At 38.1% G+C, this 10,164-nt stretch overlaps 1 protein-coding gene across 5 annotated transcripts in view; it reads left to right on the top strand.

Moving 5' to 3' along the window:
• Positions 1–1,266: 1,266 nt before the first annotated feature.
• LOC118803140 overlaps positions 1,267–10,164 on the top strand; it is a 28,016-nt gene continuing 19,118 nt past the window's right edge. For 3 of the 5 annotated variants that reach the window (XR_005006825.1, XM_036563662.1, XM_036563661.1), the window contains exons 1-2: positions 1,267–1,298; positions 7,881–7,912. The gene's annotated coding sequence lies outside the window, so the exon portion shown is untranslated. Of the gene's footprint in view, positions 1,299–7,880; positions 7,913–8,008; positions 8,090–9,165; positions 9,228–10,164 lie in introns of those variants that run through there. The other 2 variants (XR_005006827.1, XR_005006828.1) reach the window with 2 other exon arrangements.

Consider the following 10,164-nt stretch of genomic DNA (forward strand, 5'->3'; position numbering starts at 1 on the left):
TGTGAGTTCAGAATGGTCAACCATGCTAGGTGGCAAAAATCCCCCTTTATCAAAGTCACAGCACTTCCAGTATCTCTAACATGGCTTGCAAAGGTTGTCCATAACCACTACCAAAATGTCAGTAGAGTTTCCAAAATTGCTGTTGTATATTTTTCTGGGATCACTTGTCACTGTTCCCCTTCTGTCCTGTAAGAACACACTCCCCTCTCTTGGCACATAACAGTAGGTAGACAGCTTGGGCTTCTTAAGAGGGCATATAGACACCTTGTGTCCTTGCTGCCGACAGTAAAAACAAATCTAGGTACCTTTTGTTTTTTTGTCCGTCTCGCGTGTCCTTAGGTGGGCTTCGTTCTGGATAAGAGCTGACATTACCCTCAACAAGTCTTGGATCCTTCGGTGGCGCTGGTGAGGACCACGGCAATCCTCGTCGAGCATTTAGATACTGCTGTGCCAACTGTGCTGCAATCAGTCCATTTGCAGGCTCATGCTCCTGGACCCAGGTGCGGACATCTGTTGGTAGCACTCGCAGTAACTGCTCCAGGATGATGAGCTCCCTGATCTCTTCCTTACTGTGCAATCCTGGTTTCACCCAGCAGTGATAAAGGCCTTTCAGGTGATGAAAGGTTTTTTTTGGTGTCTCTCCTGCTGGTACGAACCTCCCCCTGAATTGCTGGCAATAGGTCTCAGAGGATATGTCGAACTTTGCAAGCAGTGCCTCCCTCAGGTCTGGATATGAGTTCGACATTTCCTCATCCATGGCTGTATATGCCTAAAGGGCCTTGCCTGTCAGCAACGGCACAAATCGACAAGCCCATTCTTCAACTGGCCATCCACGCTTATCTCATCTGGTCGTGCTTTTGCAAGGCTGGTTCTCAGCTCCTGGAACTCATGAAGAGAGAAACTGGCCCAGAAGCTTTGTCAGTTCAGATACTCCAGCTCAACAATCAACCAATCATCTCCTCTCCCTCCTACAGAACCGCAGTGAGCTCCTTAAATAGACGTCCACTGGTCTGCCCAACCCAGCACATACCAGTCCTTCTCCTCTGCAGGGGGAGACAATAATGATCATCAATAATAACTTAGAAAGTAAATACAAAATCCATGAAAAGCTTGTTCACAAATCGATTCTTGAATCATAAGATAAAAAAAACACAGAATGGACAAGATCAAATGTTAGATCAAATGTAAGATCAAAAAAAGGTTCTACTGAGCATGTCTGAATTTTGCCCAGGCATTATTTAAGGACAGCTCAAACCAAGCTTGGGCCTTTTCCCAGACCAGGAAGTATTGCAGCTCATGTAAGTAATGTATGATATAAACCTGCTGCTAGTATCATGATGTAAAGTCCAGTAGCATACTTTAGCTGAAAAAGGTGATATTTTGTACCAAGCTAGCAAACATTGAGATTGCAGTGAGAAGTAAACAGCAGCATTAGCTGATAAAATGGTGAGAGAAAATGTATGAACTACTGTTCATACAGTTTAAGACTAGAGCAGGGACAGAACGGGACTGAAATAAGGGGGAAATATGAAAGGAAATAGATTTAACTAGGGAAACTAGTTTGTACGTTCTGTCACATTATTATTTCATTTAGCACAAGTAATGCTACTATTATTTTGAAGTCTAAGCTCAAAGTTATGTTCAAGCCTCGCTGTGCAGCTCTCGCGTTAGACTCTAGCAATACCTTAAAGTTAGCAGCAAGCATGACTTCTTATAAACTCTGGTGAAAGTTTATAGTCACAATGGACTTTAATTTGATGTGAACAGTTAAAGGGAACCTCTGAAGACTCAAAGCCTATTCCCATTTTGTGGCATGCAGCCAACACGGTATTTGTTTGTCCGTGTTTTGCTTTAGTAAAATGTTATTTCACATGCTGTGCATGCTATTGTTTATGTTAAGCTAACATGGTCTATATTTTCACGTCAGTACTGTGTTTTCACGGTGGATTTGGAGAAAATGCTTCCAATAAACCAGTAGCAAGAGAACCACTTGTGTCTGCCTGTGCTATGAGGGAATTACGCAGTAAAATATATAACCACAAACATGCAGACTTCCAATTTGCTCTTCTAAGCCTTCTGCTTATTCCCACAGTATGAAATTCTTTTTACTGGATCCATAGTTTAGTTTCAAAACAAATGTTTGGTTGAAAAGCTTTGAACCCCTGGCAAGGCAAAATGGCCTCCCATCCACTCACTGACCTAGACCAGCCTTGCTTAGCCTCATAGATCAGTCAAGCCAAAGGGTTCCCAGCCCCATAGAAACAGTGGCTAAGGTTGGCTTCCTGTATTGGCCATTTAAAGTATCCCACCACTCTGTAAGGACTAAATAAAGGCTGATTTTCTTAAGTTCTTAATTTTGAATCAAATGTATTTTCAATTTAAAGTAAAGATTAGGTTCAAAACCTGATTGCCACTTCTAATGTCAGTTTTCAATACAAGCTCTGACTAAGGCCCACATTGCTTAGGCTAGGTTTACACAGCAGGTAAAAGTGGCCCAAATCTGATTTTCTCACCAAAACTGATTTTTTTTGTGTGGCTGTTCACAGTATCTTTTAAATGTGATCTGTATGTGACATTAGTCTGAACAGATCAAGCTCCTAAACCGACCCACATGCGCAAAAGAACAGTGCTTCATGTGCCGTGCTTGTCCAGAGGTAAACAGTCATGATGGCCAGCGAACGGCAGTCGCAGTCAGTTTCATCTTCGCCAGCATCACAGGAGCAATTATGAAGTTCCAATGGTTAACAGCTGAGCTTATCACCCACAATGTGTTCGAGTTTGCCATAAAAAGGGCCACTTCTTTAGTTTCAAAACAAATGTTTGGTTGAAAAGCTTTGAACTCGTGACAAGGCAGCATGGTCTCCCATCCACTCACTGACTTGTATGAGCCTTGCTTAGCTTCACAGAGCAGTCAAGCCTAAGGGCTCCCAGCCTCGTAGAGCCACTGGTTGAGGTTGGTTTCCTGTATTGGCCATTTAAAGTATCCCACCTCTCTATTACGACTCAATACAGGCTTTAAAAGTTCTTAATTTTCAATCAAATGTATTATTTAAAAGTAAATGTTAGGTTCAAAACCTGATTGCCATTTCTAATGTTAGTTTTCAATACAAGCCCTGACTAAGGCCCACATTGCTTAGTTTCTGACATGAGACCAGACCAAGAGTTCTCATAGATTTGTATATACTGGCTGAAGCTAGAAACCAATACAGGCCTACTAAAGTAGTTCATTAGAATATATAACCACAAACATGCAGACATCCTATTTGCTGTCTTAAGCCTTCTGCTTAGTCCCACAGTATGAAATTCTTTTCACTGTATGGGGTTAGCACTTGGACAAGGGTTAAGTTTAGGACCAGAGCTAGCTTTAGGAATAGGACAAGGGTTAAACTCAGGACCAGAGCTAGGGATGGGGTTAGGGAATGGTTAAATGTAGGTCCAAAATAAGGGTTGGCATTAGGTATTGGATTGATTTTAAGATGAGATTTGTGGGTAGTATTGGGACAAGGCTTAAATTTAGGACCAGAGGTAGGGTTAGGAATAGGACAAGGGTTAAACTCTAGTGCTAGTGTAAAGGTTAGGAAAATGGTTAAATGTAGGTCCAAAATAAGGGTTGGGATTAGGTTTTGGATTGATTTTAAAAACGTCTTACTGGGTTAAAGTAAATACTCAAATTCTCAAACAGCTGATCATGAAATGAACCCCTTAAAAGGCCAGAAGATACAAAGTCCAGTTTCATTCTACATTCATTTAACTTAAGTGTATTCCACCAACTTTTCTAAATTTCTGTATAATTCAATTATTGAGATGTCATTCAGAGTGGTTTGGTGTGAAATAGTTCATTGTAGAGACTGATTTCAACAACACAAATATAGGCATGTTATTTACTATCCAAATCCACCAGTGAACGTACATGAGTCTTCTGAGTTTTTATATGTATTGTATGTTGATAATAGTAAAATAGTGGAAAATCTGAAAATATGTTTTCTTTGGGGACTATTTTGCCTCACAAAACCCTGCATGTACCCTTCCACCATAAATATTTTTAAGAAATACACTTCAACATAAATATTCTGATTAAAACAATCTGTCAGACCTTAAACAATTTAATACCCATTTAATTTAATAACTTTATGCTTTTAGAAGCTTTAAACTAAGTGTTCACAGTCTCAGTCCTGGCAGCTCCATGCTCTGCACATTTCCCCTGTTTTACAAACCCTAATCCTGGAGATCTACCTTCTTGCAGAGCGGTTGGTGATCACTGCCCTGCTCTAACAGACCTGACCAAGCAAACAGTGACCTTGTTCATTTGATAATGAGTTGAATCAGGTAAGCTTGATGAGACAAAGCACAGAAATGCTCACGGGTGGGTTTAGGAACACCTGCACTAAACCCTTCAGATGTCTGGTTCCTATCACCACCACTGTGAACAATTCTGAATCAGCATGTTTCTTTTGAACCACTCAGAATGACTTTGTCTACATTGTAACCATTTAACTGTGCAGAGATTTTGCAAAATCAGTGGAATTTAAGGCAGGTGTTCCTATAATCCTAATCCTTAAAACCCCAAAGTGTGCAAATTTTGTTTTCTTTCATCTAGCACACATTATTTAACTTATTAACTAATTGCCAAGCCATTTGAGTGCTGGGTCAGGTAGGGAAAACACAAATATGTGACTCCAGGATGGGTTTTGGGAACAAGTGCATTAAGAGAAGATAGTGCCAGTAGAGTTATTTTGCTGCCCTCTAGTGTCCATCTATAAATCCAGTGCTGATCTGACATGATGTCCAGGTTAAAAAGCGGAGATTACAGCTATCAATAAAACACAGCTGTCAGAATTATTTAACAATGCTGTAAACTAACTGTACTTTAAGTTCTAAGTTTTTGTTACAAAAAATCCATATAACTGTGTTACTGTTTGTCAGTACTTTTTTGTTACTTAAATTATTTTTTTCATCATTTAAGTAACAATTACTCATTTTCAGATTTTTTATGTTTAGAAAGTGTTAAAAAGCTCATAGTTATAAAATGGAATTACAGACAACACATAACATTTCTTCCTTTTTAATAAAACTGATAAAAGATCAAAAGCAGTAGTAAAACTGTGCTGCGGCATTTACTAACTTAGAGCAAAAACATTCCACATAGTTCATAGATTATCATTGTTATATTGCTGTGCAGACATCTGTATGCGGTTTCTGTGAGGTGTGTGGTTTGTGTCACACTTGTCTTTTCTTTGCTTTCATGGCAAACTGCATCACTAAAGAAGACATTTATTTGAGAGAGATAAGAGCTGATCTCAGCTGCTCTACCGTATTCAGATGCCAGTGGAGAATATTCCACATATAGATGGTATGATTGGCATTGGGGGCTTAAGCTCTCCCACTATTGTTACTGGTTCACCTAAAATGACTGCACAAAGTACTTTTAATATTAAAATTAAAATCATTTATATTATATTTAAAAAAATCATTTATATAATAAACCAAGAATGCAAAAAAATGCACATGGTAAATGAGTCTTTCTACCACTGCGGTGACAAACAGTGTCCCACAACTTTGAGGCAAGATTTAATAGAAAATCTCAACTAATCTTCATTATAATCATTATTTCCAGAATGTCCTGCTGCTTGCTTATTATTTAATAAGCCAAAAGCTCATTAAGAATGCATTTAAAGTACAAGCTGAACACCATACGTTCTACTGATCAGGAGATCAGGCCTCATACTCAGGAAGCTGATATAGGATCTGTTCCTGCCAGTAAAGGCAAAGTAAGAAAGTGAGAAAGATACAAATCTGATCTGAAATCAGCTCTTCTTTTCTGAGAAGCTCTAGGAATACAGGCCCAGATGTTATGGCTACATTCTTTAACTGTCCTGTTAATGATGTTCCTATAAAGTGAAACCAAATGTTTTTTCTGAAGTCAGACTCAACCAAACCTGATTTTAACCTTGTGAGACCTGGTAATTCACAAAGGATATTTCAAAAACCATATAAGCTACTGCTAGTGCTAATACCTGGTGCTCCATGTAGAGGACATCCTGGCCTTTCCATTGATATGTCATTTGATGAGGTGTGTCATTCACTACAGGAGTTCTACCTTTTCAAAATGGCTGCCATCTCAGCAACCACATTTTATGATGTGTCTAAAGCCCACAGTTGGTATGTTTAGGTAGGAAAATGTTTTAGCTCATTTGTTATTGAGATGCATAAAAGTTTAACGACCTAATAGTATACTTTTTTTGATTTCCTCTGTTGTGGGCACTGGAACTAACTTAATCTGTTTTTACAACCCTATTTCCAAAAAAGTTGGGACGCTGTGCAGAATGTAAATAAAAATAGGATGCAATGATATGCAAATCATGTAAACCTACAAAGACAACATATCAAATGTTGAAACTGAGAAATGTTATTGTTTTTTGAAAAATATATGCCCATTTTGAATTTGATGCCAACAACACATTCCAGAAAAGTTGGGACAGGGGCATGTTTACCACTGTGTTTCATCACCTCCTCTTTTAACAACACTCTGTAAGCGTTTGGGAACTGAGGAGACCGACTGCTGTAGTTTTGAAAGTAATCTCTTTTCCCATTATTACTTGATATAGGATTTCAGCTGCTCAACAGTTCAGGGTCTCTTTTGCCATATTTTTCATTTCATAATGCGCCAAATGTTTTCAGTGGGTGACAGGTCTGGACTGCAGGCAGGTCAGTTTAGCACCCAGACTCTTTTAATACGGAGCCATGCTGTTTTAATACATGCAGAATGTGGTTTGGCATTGTCTTGCTGAAATAGTTAAGGCCTTTATGTGCACTAATGTACCCCTAAACCATCATGAATACTGGCTTTTGAACTGTGCACTGATAACAAGCTGAGTGGTCTTTAGCCTGGAGGACACAGTGTCCATGATTTCCAAAAAGAATTTCAAATGTTGATTTGTTGGACTAAAGGACACTTTTCCACTTCCCTTCAGTCCATCTTGAATGAGCTCCGGCCCAGGGAAGGTGGCAGCATTCCTGGATCCTGTTTATATATGGTTTCTTCTTTGTGTTTTAGAGATTTAAATTGCATCTGTGGATGCTGCGACGAACTGTTTTCACAGACTGTAGTTTTCAGAAGTGATTTCTGAAAATAGATTTCTCTAGGTTCTCTGAATCCTTTAATGATATTATGTACCATACATGAAGAAAAGCAAAAGTTCTTTGCTGTTTTACGTTGAGAAACGTTATTCTTGAATTGTTGCACTACTTGCTTATGCTGTCTTTCACAGAGTGGTAAACCCCTCCTCATCTTTATTTCTGAAAGACTCTATCATTTAACAGTAGTAGGAAAGTTTAGCTTTCTCACCGCAGTAAGCTACCTAATATGTTATGCAGTCCCAGGAACAACAACCTGGGGACATCATACAGTTGTGCTGACCCTGTGATTTTATTCCTATATGTTAACCTTAGAGCAGTGCATTTAATAATACCAGCTGTAGAAAAGTAGATTTATGTAGCTTTAGTATTTTGACCATACTGGTTTTCCAACAATGATTTAAATAATTTTATTGTTGGTATTATTAGACTTTGTTATTCTAAGAACATCATCTTGAGACCTCCCATGCCCCTAGATACATAGATATAGATACATGAATAAATAAATGAATAATGAATCTCACTATACAGTAGGAGGAATGGAGGTCTTTTAATCATAGCAGTAAAGTTACAGTACTGGATCCTTCATCCTGCAAATAAAACTTCATTTGTATTCTGAATGATCAGTGAATAAAACTGGGAATAACATTTAAGTACATGTGATAAGTAAATAGCTTGATCTTTTATGGATATTTGCAAATTTCACCAAGCTTGTTAGCCTAATTCTGTCATCTTTTTGTTTGCAGAGACAACATTTTCTATGGAGAAAGGGAAAAAGGTATGTGCACATTAAAACAATTACTGTATTCTAAATGGAATGTGATGCTAAAGTGTGCCTTATCTAACACATTTATTAAATTTATTTTTACATAAGGCTTTTGATGCCCCCTCATTCACTGCTGGCCTTATTAGATGATGGACAGTGGATGATGTTATACTAGACATTTAAATTGAGGTACTTGTGTATATATACAATTGCAATCAAAAATATTCAACCCTCATTGCAAATTGTTTATTAGCTAAATTTACAAAATTTCAGCTGTTTGTAATAAACCAATCAAACAGGAACCATTTAAATAGCTCAACACAACTAATATAACAGCTGGTTTCTCCAAATTCAACACAAAATGCCAGTTTTAATGACTACTGCAGTCTCAGAATTATTGAACCTCTTCATGACAACTGTAGAGCACGCTTTTGCTGTTATGACCCGCTGCAGTGATGCATAGCCAGACACCAACTTCTAGCAGCGTTCCTGAGGGATCTTAGCCCATTGCTCACTGTTCTTGGATTTACGTGCTGCAACCGCCTTCTTCAAATCCCACCAAAGATTTTTTATGGGGTTCAAGTCAGACGACTGTGACAGCCACTCCAGAATCTTCCAGGACTTCTTCTGGAACCAAAGCATAGTGGACTTTGAGGTATGCTTTGGATCACTGTCGTGTTGGAAGATCCAATGATGCCCAAGCTTTAGCTTCCTCACAAAAGGCATGACGTTTTCTCCTAGGATTTCCTGATACTTTATTGAATCCGTCTTGCTCTCATCGCGCTTCAGGTTTCCAGTGCCAGAGGAAGCAAAGCAGCCCCAGAGCATCATTGAATCACCACTATGCTTCACTTTAGGCAGACTATATTTCTAACATGCAATCAAATTTCACAGTCAACAAACCCCTAGCCTGTCCAGGTATTTGACATTTTTATATCAAGCACACCTGATGCAACTAGTGAAGCCCTTGATTGGTTGCATTAGGTGTGCTTGAGAACACCTGATTTGTAAAAGTGCTCTTATGAGGGATTCTATTCAGGGGATTGAATAATTCTGAGACTGCGGTAGTCATTAAAACTAGCATTTTATGTAAAATTTGGAGAAACTTTTGTTATATTAGTTGTATCGAGCTATTTAAATTGCTCTTTTTTGATTGGTTCATTGCAAACAGCTGAAAGTTTGTACATGTTGCTAATAAACCTAATTTGCAATGGAGGTTGAACAATTGATTGCAACTGTATGTATATGTTTATGCATATAAACAGGGCTGGATTGGGACTTGTTTTCAAGCTGGAGATATGTGATACAAATCAGCCCACCCCAAACTGTAACTATACACACACAAACACACATACACAGCATTGCGTTCGTCCAAAATAACTTTTTCTAAAATCTGCACATTTTTCTATTGTTCATTTTTTTTTTCCTCTAATTTATCATTTATATGCTACACTGAGATAACCGCAGTGGCTAGTGATGGAATGAAAGCAAAAGCTTTTATCTCAAATGTGACATAATCATGAGTTGATATGCTATAAATAAATGCTAGTTAAGTAACTTAAGGTTAGTATTTCCCACATGCTCAGATATGTCCTCCTTCTTTGGTAGCTTTTTCGTTCTTGTTTTCTCACTGCCACATTTAGCTTTTTTGCAGTTCTTGCCTCTATGGAAAGAAGTAATGAACTCTGCCAGATTCGGTACACTAATCTCTCAGGGCTGATGTTAATTAATTTCTTTTATTAATTAATTTAAATAATAACAGCTGTAGAAAAGTAGATTTATGTAGCTTTGGAACAGAAACACTTGAGGTGGGGAAGGGAGGGCTATTTTAACCCCTAAATTACTACAGATGAACACTTGGATGTAACTTTTGTAGTTTGTCTTAATGTTCTTGTACTTATAATATTATATAAAATCAGAATGTGGCCAACTTTAGACTGACTGTGCACAAACATACATTTTATGTCACAAAGAAAAGATAACACCAATATCTTTGTCCGTTTTTAAATTCAGATCCTTAAACATACATATTCCATAGACAGCAATTGACTTAAAAATTCTGTATCAAACCTGTAATGCATATTTTCGTGCCATTCACATAATAATGATGCCAGACACCAAAAAATTGTTATTTTGTACTACACCTTGTTTTCTGGTCATAACAAATTTATCTTTAAAGTTTTTGGATTGTACTATCTTCACACGTTAACGGCCCTTAATTCCTTCCAACCTGCACTGACCCAGAAAAATACCATAGGGCTGCA

This window comes from Colossoma macropomum, unplaced genomic scaffold (assembly GCF_904425465.1).
Source record: "Colossoma macropomum unplaced genomic scaffold, Colossoma_macropomum, whole genome shotgun sequence".
In the NCBI taxonomy this organism is placed as follows: domain Eukaryota; kingdom Metazoa; phylum Chordata; class Actinopteri; order Characiformes; family Serrasalmidae; genus Colossoma; species Colossoma macropomum.